At 38.7% G+C, this 11,469-nt stretch overlaps 1 pseudogene; it reads right to left on the bottom strand.

Annotated features, from left to right (window-relative positions):
- The window catches only part of LOC102764763, a 17,979-nt pseudogene that overhangs the window by 1,244 nt on the left and 5,266 nt on the right, over nucleotides 1–11,469 (bottom strand).

Below are 11,469 nucleotides of genomic sequence, written 5' to 3' on the forward strand. Positions count from 1 at the left end.
ATTTTCAGTAACCACCAGAGGCTCACCCCGATGAGTGACTGGTGCCCTGCTCACCTGCTCCACCATCCTGCCATCAATGCCCGCCATGTTCCGTGCATGCCCCCTGGTCATCAGCGCACGTCATAGTGACCTGTTGTTTGGTTGTTCCGCCGATCGGTCTATTTGCATATTAGGGTTTTATATAGATAGATTATTAGATAGGATTCTCCATATTCTTTTTATATCTAGATGGTTGCGTTCAGTCCTTGACGGGTGCTTTATTCTTGTTTCAAGATGGCTAGAAGCCCTGAACAAGGTGTTAGAAAACTGTGATTGAGGGTATGCTAGTTCTCTGAGTGTAGGCATCACTCACCTTCCCTCCATCCCTCCTGCTGCTCCCTGTATGAGTCCCAAGTTGACACAGGGATGGTACCCTACTGCCAGGTGGCAACATTCTCATTTTACTATTTGGTTACATTTTAAAAACTCTGCTAACAGATTTTAAAAATGTGATTTACTGGAATCATTTCCAAAGTGGTTATTCAACAGCCTAATAGAGGAACCTTCCACAATATAACCCTTCCTTTTGCCATTCCCTTTATCCGAAGGAATCATAAGTGGATGGTCCAGAGCATGATGCAAACATTTCCTGGGCTCATCTATTGGTGCACATGGCATCCACCTCAGATGAGCATTTTGGCGTCTCTTTTTCTCTCTCCCTCTCTCTCCCCTCCTCTTCATGTTTTTTGTTTGTTTGTTTATTTGTTTGTTTGTGTGTGTATGTGTGTGTGTTTGTTTCTGTAATTTCCACCACTATACCCGCCTTAGACTGCATTGTTTAAGGGAAAGGCAAGGTTCTTCTATTTCTCTGTGTTGTTGATGCAACATATCATCCTGAAATCTACATCTTTCACTTTTTCCAGAGGGAAATAGCTACAAAAGCAACAAATATTTTATATTGCGACTTTTGACTGCCTCTCTTAGCTATTTTGTATCCATTACAAAGCAAATTGGGTCTTTCTTATTTGTCATACCAAAGCCTTGCTCTTAGGAAGAAGTGGGAATAAAACCCAAACCCTTCCTTGACAAATGTCAAAATAATCCATTGCAGCATTTCTCTATTACTTATAACAAACTACCTCAAATCTTAAAGGCACAAAACCACCCCTGTCTTCTTATGTTCACAGGTCCTGGGAATCAGAAGTTTAGAAAGGGCACGGTGTGGAGAGTTTGTCTCCACAGTGTTCCGGGCACAGCTAGGAAGACCCAGGGGGGCTGTGAGTGACTTCACCGACTGGGGGCCGGATCATCTGGAGACAGCTTCACTGGCATGTCTGGATGATGCTTCTGGGGGCTTTGGGTTTCTTAATGGCATGGAGACCTCACGGTAGTCAGACATGGGGCTTGGGCTTCAAAAGTGAGTGTCCCAGTTAGACAAGGCAGAATCTGCGTGTTTTATAGGGACTGTCCTCATAAGCCATTTGGCATTACGTATATCACACTCTATAATTGTATCAGTCACAATTCCACCCTGATTTAAGGGTAAGGAGAATATCTCTTAATGGGTGGAGTGTAGAAGAATTTGTGTCCATGTTTAATAATTATTATAGTCCCATTTTTAAGGGCATATTTCTTTCTTTTGTACTTTTTTGTTCAGAGCAGCTGACCTCTTCCTAGTAACCAGGCAAGGAATGAATATATAAGTAAAAAAAATACCCCCCATTAAATTATGTACAGAATCATCTATTCTCTCAACTCCCATCCAAGCTTATTTTTGGCCAACTTTGAGTACCTTGAATTTATCTTCCTCCTTAGTACTTGAAATATTAAAAGGGAGAGTATCGTTAAACAGCAGCTTGGGAAACTTTTTTCCTGGGAGCTGGTTGTCTGCCCCACTTCTCAGTCATAATCTCTCTCTTAAGGACCCAAACAGACACGCTAACTTGATACAATCCTATCACGGAGGGTCTTGCTCCAGCACCTTGGCCTCTTTAAAATGGGAACCTTATAGAATTAACCTGAATAAAATATAAATAAATGTGAAATTCCTTCATAAACTATGAGAAATATTACAAGCCTAAGTTATTATGGATGGCTGCAGGTATTTTGCACAGTGTGTTCCTATGTCCCTGGAGGGAAAATCTCTTTGCCCACTTGTTTAGACTGAGAAGTGATTGATATTCTGCACATTGTAACTAATATTGATTTAGTAATTTGATGACTATCAAGGGCGGCAAACACTAGTATTATCTTTTTTGTTTATACTAACATTTTAGATTAATTCAATAAAAATATGTGATTATGGACTCATAAAATTTGGAAATAATGTGGTATTTCCATATGCAGTGGTTGGCAAACTGTGGCTCGGCAAACCGTGGCTCATGAGCCACATGCAGCTCTTTGGCACCCTTGAGTGTGGCTCTTCTACAAAATACTGACTTCTGCGCATGGGCCACGGAGTTTCACCTGCACTGTACATGCGCGCCCGCACGTGGTATCTGCGGAAGAGCCACACCGAAGGGGCCAAAGAGCAGCATGTGGCTCGCCCGCGGCCATATGGAATTGTATTTAGTACAGCAGCAAGAGGAAATTTTAATTAGACTATGCCAGGAAACTCTTATGACTTATGAAATATCACTAATATATAAAGTGACTAAATTTTTCAAAATAAAAAGCAGGAAGCATTTGCTGACACTGAAATATAATATTTAACATGGCAATAAACATGGAAAATTTGGGTTGTATGACCTATATAGCTATGTAGAAACATCACATAATGGTTAAATATATCTTCAGGCATAATTCAGGCTAAGCTAAATTTAATGTGAAGCTGCATTGATCCTGAATCTAGGTAGTGATTAATAATAATACTTAACTATATTCAGCAGCTTTTTAATGTCGCTTCAAAATTATTTCAGCACAATGCTATTAGTTTCTATTATCTTGGAAGGTAAATGGCAAAAGTAATTACACTTGACTATAAATGGTAGGCATACAGAGATGTGCTATAAATCTATTTTCTTTTTTTAACATAAATGAGAAATTTGGAGCAAAAGATAGGCAAAGTTTTTGTCTGTTTCACGTCTAAAATCTTGTACTTTCTTTTAAAATACTGATCGATCTAATATTTTTACTCTCTGATTATTTTATTTCAAGGGGGGTAATGCTCAATCCTGTTTCCCCATCATCACTATATAGAATGCATTACTGTATTTTTTGTTTTGTTTAAAAATCTACACAGGATAAATAAAATTACCTGATGTATTTTCCCTTGGCTTGTCTCTTGGTTGTAGGTCGAGGTTTCTTGGGCCACCTGACCAGATTACCAATTGGACTGAGTGTTCAGCTGGCCATTTATCCTGTGCTGGATCAGAGTCCATTAAGATAGAGACATGGAGTAGGATTGATTGGCACTGATTTCACAGAGCTGCTGATTTCTTGCTTAGGTTCAAAATGCCAACCGTAGGGCAAAGTGATCTGTGGGTCAAGAAAAAACACTATTCTATAAACAGGGTGGTTTCCCCCATAATCTATTCACTGCTAAGATTTGTGAGTTGCAGAACGTTATGAACTCCATGATGTATTCTCGTGAGGGCAGAAGTACAGTCCCGAGGGGTTTACCCATCACTTTATGTATCATTATTTGGAGGAAAACAAAGGAAGCAGTTGTTGCATATAAAGTAGTTAACATCTTTTCCTGAATTAGGATTGGGCATTGTTTATGCATGACCCTAGGAAGAGGCAGCTTGTGTGTTTCTTCTCTTTCACATTGCTAGAAATTGTGTGTGCGTGTATGTGTGTGCGTGCACGCGTGTGTGTGTGTGTGTATGTGTTGCTAGAAATTGTGTGTACATGTATGTGCGTGCGTGCACGCGTGCGTGTGTGTGTATGTGTATGTGTGCGTGTGAGGTTAAGTTGTCTCTTTGTGGAAAGTACACCTTGTAAAAGGAAAAAGAAGATAAATTTAAAAAGAAAATCAAGCATTTCCCAAAGATTTAAAAATTGTTTTACAATTTGATATGTTGTAAAGATGGTCCTATGTATAAATATTTTATAAAAACAATTTATGAATTTCATGTATTTGATCATATGTTCAAATTAGTTGACTAATGAATGAAACATGCATTATAGATATATTTCTCTATATTTCAATTACAGTTTTGTGCCCGAATTAACTGATTAATTAAGGCTGATGTGTTGTAATTAAATGTATCCCAGCCCTTTGACGCCTGCACCTATTTAAGATCAATCCTATTTAAAATGTTAAGAGTTTTTTAAAATAATATTTTCTTGCATGAGTATGTGCTACTATAATGTTATTGTGTGATTTTGATATGTCTTTAGGAAAAAGAAACAAGATATGAAAAGAGTAACATAAAAATATGAATCAATGATAAGAAAAGATATTTATTAAGCAGCCACACCGAGGACCCAGAACAAGGATATTTGATGAATTGTCACCATCTCTTTTTATATCTTTAATCAATACTCTATTAACTAGTGCTACCTTTTATATATTAAATGGGAGTCAATCAACTTTGTTTTGCATTTCATTTTCACCTTCACTAGCCAGAAAATAATGCTATTTGCTTTTCGTAGATGAAGTTTTTTTTACGTACAGTCTTCATAAAATCCTCATTAATCACAAAATTCATTTCATGTTATAAAAACTCATCAAGGCAATAAATGGAATAATTGGAGCCTTTTCAATTTTCCCTTTCAATTCAGCAGAATGGGCCAAAGAGCCCAGAGCACTGTGCTCTGCATTTTTCATTTGCGTCCGGTAATAGCCTCTACAGAGGAACTTTAGATTCTGTCTTTCCATTAACATTCTCTACAGTTTCCATCTTCATCAGGGAGTGCGTTTCTGAATAGGCAGTGGGTGACCCACACACTCTTCATTCAGCTCAGCAGCCAGGCACATTTCTGTCTTCTGGCTTGTGTGTGATTTAAGAAAAGAAAATAATGGGGAATCGGTGATTTAAGTTCCGGATATTTTATAATGAATATCATTGCCTAAGGTATTTTAAATGTACTTTTCCACATGATGGCATAATCTTATTCACCATTCCTCTCCAAATCAAAACCTAATATGCAGTCAGAGGTGTGAATTATGTTGCTTGGTGGAGATACATGCTGTTGTGGGCTTAGTAAATTGGCATAGAAATAGCACCAGACCAACTATTTTGCTCATAAAAATAGATATGTATATAAAATACATAAGTATAGAATACATATTTGCACTTATAAATACAGGTAATTTTTAAAAAGAAAATAATGCTCAGTGATCTAATTTTAATGTGTGCTAAGCAAAACAAGTGCTAGGAATACAAATACAATAGAAATCTTTTTGTACATCAAAGATTTTTTTTTTCAGCATGCTTATCTCAAATTTGAGTGTACAGGATGAGGCAAATGTAGGTTTGCAGGTGTGAGTATGCGAAACAGAGTATTAATAAATAATAATACAAGAATAAACTCTGTTTTGCATACTCACAACTATAAACCTACATTTGCCCCACCCTGTATAATAGAACATCTGGAGTTTGATTAAGTTTAAGAATTGAATATACATTTTTTATTTTTTGAGCTAAATCTAAATACTTCTGTTTAGCTCAGAGAAATTTGTAGAGCAGTTGTGCTGTACAAGTTATTTGATAACTAGAGGCCTGATGCACAAAATTCATGCATGGGTACAGTCTCTAGGCCTGGCCGGTGATGGAAGCACAAGCGTCTGGTGTGGAAGAGCAGGGCACAGCATGGGCCTCTGGGCTGCCCAGCGGATCTGCACAGAAGTTGGGTGGGCAATGTGCTCTCTCCTAGCCAGCCTTGCAGACTGTCTCCTGTGCGAACCCTGTGGTTCCAGTGGCTGCAGCCCAGCTCATCTGGAAGAGGCCATGGGCTCCTTGCAGGTGCCTGGCACCTGAGCACAGGGGCTTCCCTGGCATGTGAGCCCTGGCATCTTGGGGGAGGGTATCAAGGGAAGTGAGAGTGAGTTTAGTGGACACCCCACACTCTCACAGCACCTCCATCCCTGTCATCCTGCCCCCAGGTAGCCAGCAAGAGGTAGCAGTGTGTTGTGGACACCTGTCACGTTCCGCGGTGTCCCCTGGTGGTCAGCATATGTCATAGTGAGTGGTCCAACAACCTCTCAAGGGGACAATTTGCATATTAGGCTTTTATTATATAGAACTAGAAGCCTGGTGCACAAAAATGTGTGGACTGGCAGGGAGGGGGTTCTCTCAGCCCAACCTGTGCCCTCTCACAGTCTGGGACCCCTTGGGAGATAACCACCTGCTGGCTTAGGCCTGCTTCCCTGGTGGCAGATGGCTCGCCCTCCCGTGGTGCCTGCCCTGTCTTCCCTGCCCTGCACACAGCAGGCCTGGATCCTGCACTGGGGCAGGCAGCGGCTGGGAATTGTGCTACTGTCCGCGCCCCCGCCCCTGGCCACACATGGCAGGCCTGGATCCCACGCTGGGGTGGGCAGCGGGTGGGGATCCCACTGCTGCCTGCTGTATGCAAATTTAATGGCCATCTTTGTTGGGTTAATTTGCATACTCTTCTGATTGGCTGATGAGCATAGCAAAGGTACAGTCAATTAGCATCTTTGTCTTTTATTAGTGTAGATTCCAGGAATCCCTGATGGAACATAGGCAGGAGGAGAAATGCTTCACTTTTTAGCATCTCTTACATGCCTAAATCATTCACCATGTTCTTCTGGTGTCAATGACAGTCGAGATGTTTGGATCAGCTAGAACATGCTGTGGACAGACTCAGTGCTTCAAAGACACCGAGCTCACATGACTCAGTGTCAAGCTGCTCTGCTGCAGATGCTGTGGGCAAGCTGTATGCAGAATAAGTTCGACGGTACAATACCAAAGGGGCTACCCTCTTACACTGGATCTTTTCCTACAGGAGGAATGGTGCTGCCATTATGGCTCTACAGAGGTAATGTTTCAGTGATAGCGGTTGCTATAAACCCCACTGTGGTAGCCCTGGAGATATGGAATCAAATCTCCATTTAATTATAATTTTATTTAATTAAAAAAATAGAATAGCTCAGCCAGTATGGCACAGTGGTTGAGCACCCACCTGTGAACCAGGAGGTTACAGTTTGATTCTCGGTCAGGGCCCATGCCTGGGTTTTGAGCTTGATCCCCAGTGTGCGGCATGCAGGAGGCAGCCGATCAATAATTCTCTCTCATCATTGATGTTTCTATCTCTCCCACTTCCTTCCTCTCTGAAATCAATAAAAATATATTTTTAAAAATAGACTAGATGACTAGTTAAGCCTGGCAATATTAATTAGCATTGCTGAAACCACGTTTTACACAATAATACACCTACTTCCAATTTAACTCCTTTAACTTGCTGCCTTCCCAAAGAAGTATGAGGTGAGAACGACCTTTCCAGAAATAACTCTTACCCTAAAGCATGTTCTGTTTAAAAGTACTGCTTGTATCAGATTTGAATGTAAAAGTAACCCTTCCCTCCCCATGCCACACACATGGGAAATGGCTGTTTTGACTGCTGCTCTCTCTCACTTTCTCATTCTCTTCTGTGGAGCTTTTCTGAATCATTTCCAAAGAGTATGCTTCTCTATGCTCTCTTAGAAGCCCTATGCCACTCTTGAAATTTCCTTTTGGGACCATTTGACATGTAGCAACTCACAAATAGACAACCTCATGTATGTTTCCATGCTTAAGCACAAAGTGGAGAAGGTGATGCTGGCTGGTTGATGCTGCGTCCTGGTGCTACTGGGGGTTTCTCTGCAGAGGGCCAGGGCTGGCGAGGCAGTATACTGTGGTTAGATTCAGAACTTAGGTCTTATTTCTGCTTTGCCATTGAGAAAAAATGTTAAATGGGCACAGGGTGCAATTATTCTAAGTGCTATTCCCAAAATATCAATGCTTGCTAAGAAAGGGAAATGTATAGAGATAAAAGCCTAGGTACAATTTAGACAATTTTTCCCCACTAATAATTGCCTTTCATTGTCTTAAACAGTCATTTCAATTTCTGGTTAAAGATGGTAAATTGAACTCTCATATTTACCTTTATTCTCTTTAAAATCCCATTAAAAATAGCAAAGGGAGTTGTAGAAAGATATAAAACCACTTCCTTTGAGAGCATTGGGCCTGGAAATCTGTGGTTAAATCGTTGCTAACTTACCAGATCAGTGACATGATTCTCAAGGCAGTGAGAGGAAAATCTGAGACCTAACTTAAATTAAGACATTTGTTTAAAAGGAAGTTAGACACCCAGATTTTCTCCCTAATTTAGCTCCTCCTGTCCAGACTGAAGTCTGAATTTTGTTCTCCAGAAAGCATAAAGCAGAGTGGTGGATGAAAATACCTTGTAGAAATTTTTAAGTAAAAATTTAAACCGAATGTTGAAATTCCCAGCCACCTTCTCTTATAAGGCAGATAGGGCAGATAGGTGTGTACTCTTCAGGCAAGAGATCTGACAAGTTCAAAACATGAAGATGACATCCAGAGTTCCCCAACTAAATGGCCTACAGTTTAAGTCTGCACATGGAAACACCCTTGACATGCATAAAGTTTCCAACCATCTCTTAGGTGCTCCAGAAGCAGATCTGAGCATACCACTGGAGATCACAAGATATTTAAAGATATGATTTATAAATTGCAAAGACTAAACCTAACAATAAAAAAGACAAATAATTAGCTTCTCATGTAACATAAAACATATAGGCCTTACCTGATGCTGAGCATTGCTGTAAACATTAAATAGGCATTAGTCTACAGTATCCAGAGCAACTCTATCATTTATAATATTTATAGATAAAGAAACTAAGATACTGAAAGGTTAACTAGCCTTTCCAAGGTTACATAAGTAATAAGCAGTGAGGCTAGGACTTGAATGAAGGCACTTAATTACTGGAATCCATACCAATAACCACTATATTATATGGACCCTCAATTTAAGGGAAAAGAACATATTTAAAATATAATTAATATTTTCAGAGCAATAAGAAAATATATCCATATAATAAGGAAGATTTGCTAGAAAAAGAAAACTTTAGCTACTAAACTAAATTCTTGGATATTGAAAAAATTATAGAAATGGAAAACTTAAATAATAGTGAGAAGGTAAGTTTTGGAAACACAAGAAAAAAGGCAAAAAGGAAAAGTTATAAAAAGCAAGAAAGAAATAAGATGAAAGTACCCAACCACATTGTCCAACATCAGGACAGTATGAGTGCCAGAAAGAGGAAATAGTGCAAGAGTACAGAAAATCATCAAAGAAGCAACTCAAAGAAAACATGTAGACATGACCACCAGTTCCAAGCATGGAAGTTCCCAACCAGGGTAGTACACATTGGATGAAATAGACCCATGGGGATGCCCACCACTCTGAAATTGCCAAAGAATACTAACAGGAATATCTACAATTTCAACAATCAGATTAGCATTAGCTAATCTCAGTAGATGCATTGGAAAATGGAAGATACTAGAGCAATGGCTTAATAATTCTGAGTATTTCTTATATAGATGATTTCCAACCAGGGCAAGATATGGAATGAAAAAAATATGCAGGGCTCCAGAACAGAAGAGAAGCAAAAGAGATGCCCAAGACATCAATGAGAAAAGTTCCTGAGAAAAGGAATAGATCAGGTTCAGAAGATACCCAGGCTAATGCAGGGCAGGTGGTTCTGAAAGATGTATTTTAAAAACGCAAGCAACGCAATAATTAATTAATGGTTTCAGTATATTAGGGACAGGGTCATGCCTCTGGGGGAGATTTAGGTGGTTAAGTCAATGGTAAGTACATATAAACTTAGCAAATAAAGAAAAAAGACTATAGAGAAAACAAAATATTGTTCAGGAAAGCAAAAATAATCATGGTAAAGAATACAGTTCAGCTGTGACTATCATGAATCTAGTAAAATAAAACTGAGAATACTTATCTTCACCAAATTCAGAAGTTAGAATGTTGGGAAATGTGAGTTGTGTGTGTGTATTTGTGGAGAAATTTCCCTCTTACTTCACAGTGTCTCCAAATGGGGAAAAATTAAAGTATCATTTTAAGCAATTATTTTTTTTTGTTTTTTAATACATTTTTACTGATTTCAGAGAGAAAGGGAGAGGGAGAGAGAAATAGAAACATCAATGATGAGAGAGAATCATTGATTGGCTGCCTCCTGCATGCTCCACACTGGGGATCGAGCCTGCAACCCAGGTATGTGCCCTTGGCCAGAATCAAACCTGGGACCCTTCAGTCCACAGGCCGACACTCTATCCACTGAGCCAAACCAGCTAGGGAACTAACTATAAGCAACTATTTAGGGATAAGGGAGTGAATATGTAAAGATTTAGCTAAAATGAATTCTCTGCTGTTTGTTTTTTAATCCTTATAGAATTTTGTGTCTTTAAATGATGGGTATACTTATCTTTAATAAAAATAAAATCAACTTAATAAAAAAAGATTTCACTCTAATGCTGTGATGCCTAAAAGTCGAGACACATTTGTGTATTTTCATGTTCAGTTCATAAAAAGGAGAAATCCCTGGGCATATCTGCAGTTCAGTGACTTGTTTGTTTTCCTTGAAATTAGTGTAGCTATTTCTTCCAACTTATTGTCAAAATTCTTCTTAGTTTAAAGATCTCCCTGGAGCTTCAGGTCAGTGCAACATCAGAAGTTTCTGCAGGTCCCTGTAGCTGGGCCCACGGGTACTTCAGCTTAGCCTTAGAGAATAATGTGACTATTTTCTTTGACATGCAGATGATCTCATAATTTCAAACAAGTCCCAGCTCCCTTTTCTTCATGACTTTATTTTGCCATTTATATAGTTAAGTGAGCAGAGAGCAATGCTGTATTTTAGGGTGTTGATGATAGTTTTGTTTTCCTGAAATGAGAAGAAATCTCAACTTTTCTTCTAGTTCTCTCCAAGATTTTCCCCTCTCTGTACATCAACATTTTAACAGGGTTTAGTGGTGAACTAAAATTTGAATGAATTTATTTCCATAGCAAGCAAAACTTTTATAATATTGTTATGACAAGGCTGAGAATGACAAATCATTTACCCTTCCAGACACAAATCTCTGAAGAAAAAACAAAGTAGCTTTGAGTAAATCTTGCTGAAATGTTAGAAAAATAGACTATTTATAATCCCAGCATTTTAACATGATTTTTAGTTTTGCAAACTAACTGTCAGTCTTTTGAACGACATGAACTACATAATTACAGTCACAGTGTAAATTCCTTTCTTCATTTGTTTTGATTTTTATTCTTTTTCCATTTACATCTGAAACTTCGTCTATGTTTCTACAAAGTATTTAAAATTATCATTTTAATACAATTAGGGTCTATGCTGAGTGTTACTTTAAAAAATGTAGAAAATATGTGTGTGTGTGTGTGTGTGTTATGTGCTTGTGTGTGTAATTATTATTTGACGATCTGTGATGAGCTTCTTTCTGTCTAGGGATCATTTTTCCCTATTCAATTCTCTTTATAATAAATTTCCAGAGA

Source organism: Myotis davidii, unplaced genomic scaffold (genome assembly GCF_000327345.1).
Source record: "Myotis davidii unplaced genomic scaffold, ASM32734v1 scaffold846, whole genome shotgun sequence".
Classification (NCBI taxonomy): domain Eukaryota; kingdom Metazoa; phylum Chordata; class Mammalia; order Chiroptera; family Vespertilionidae; genus Myotis; species Myotis davidii.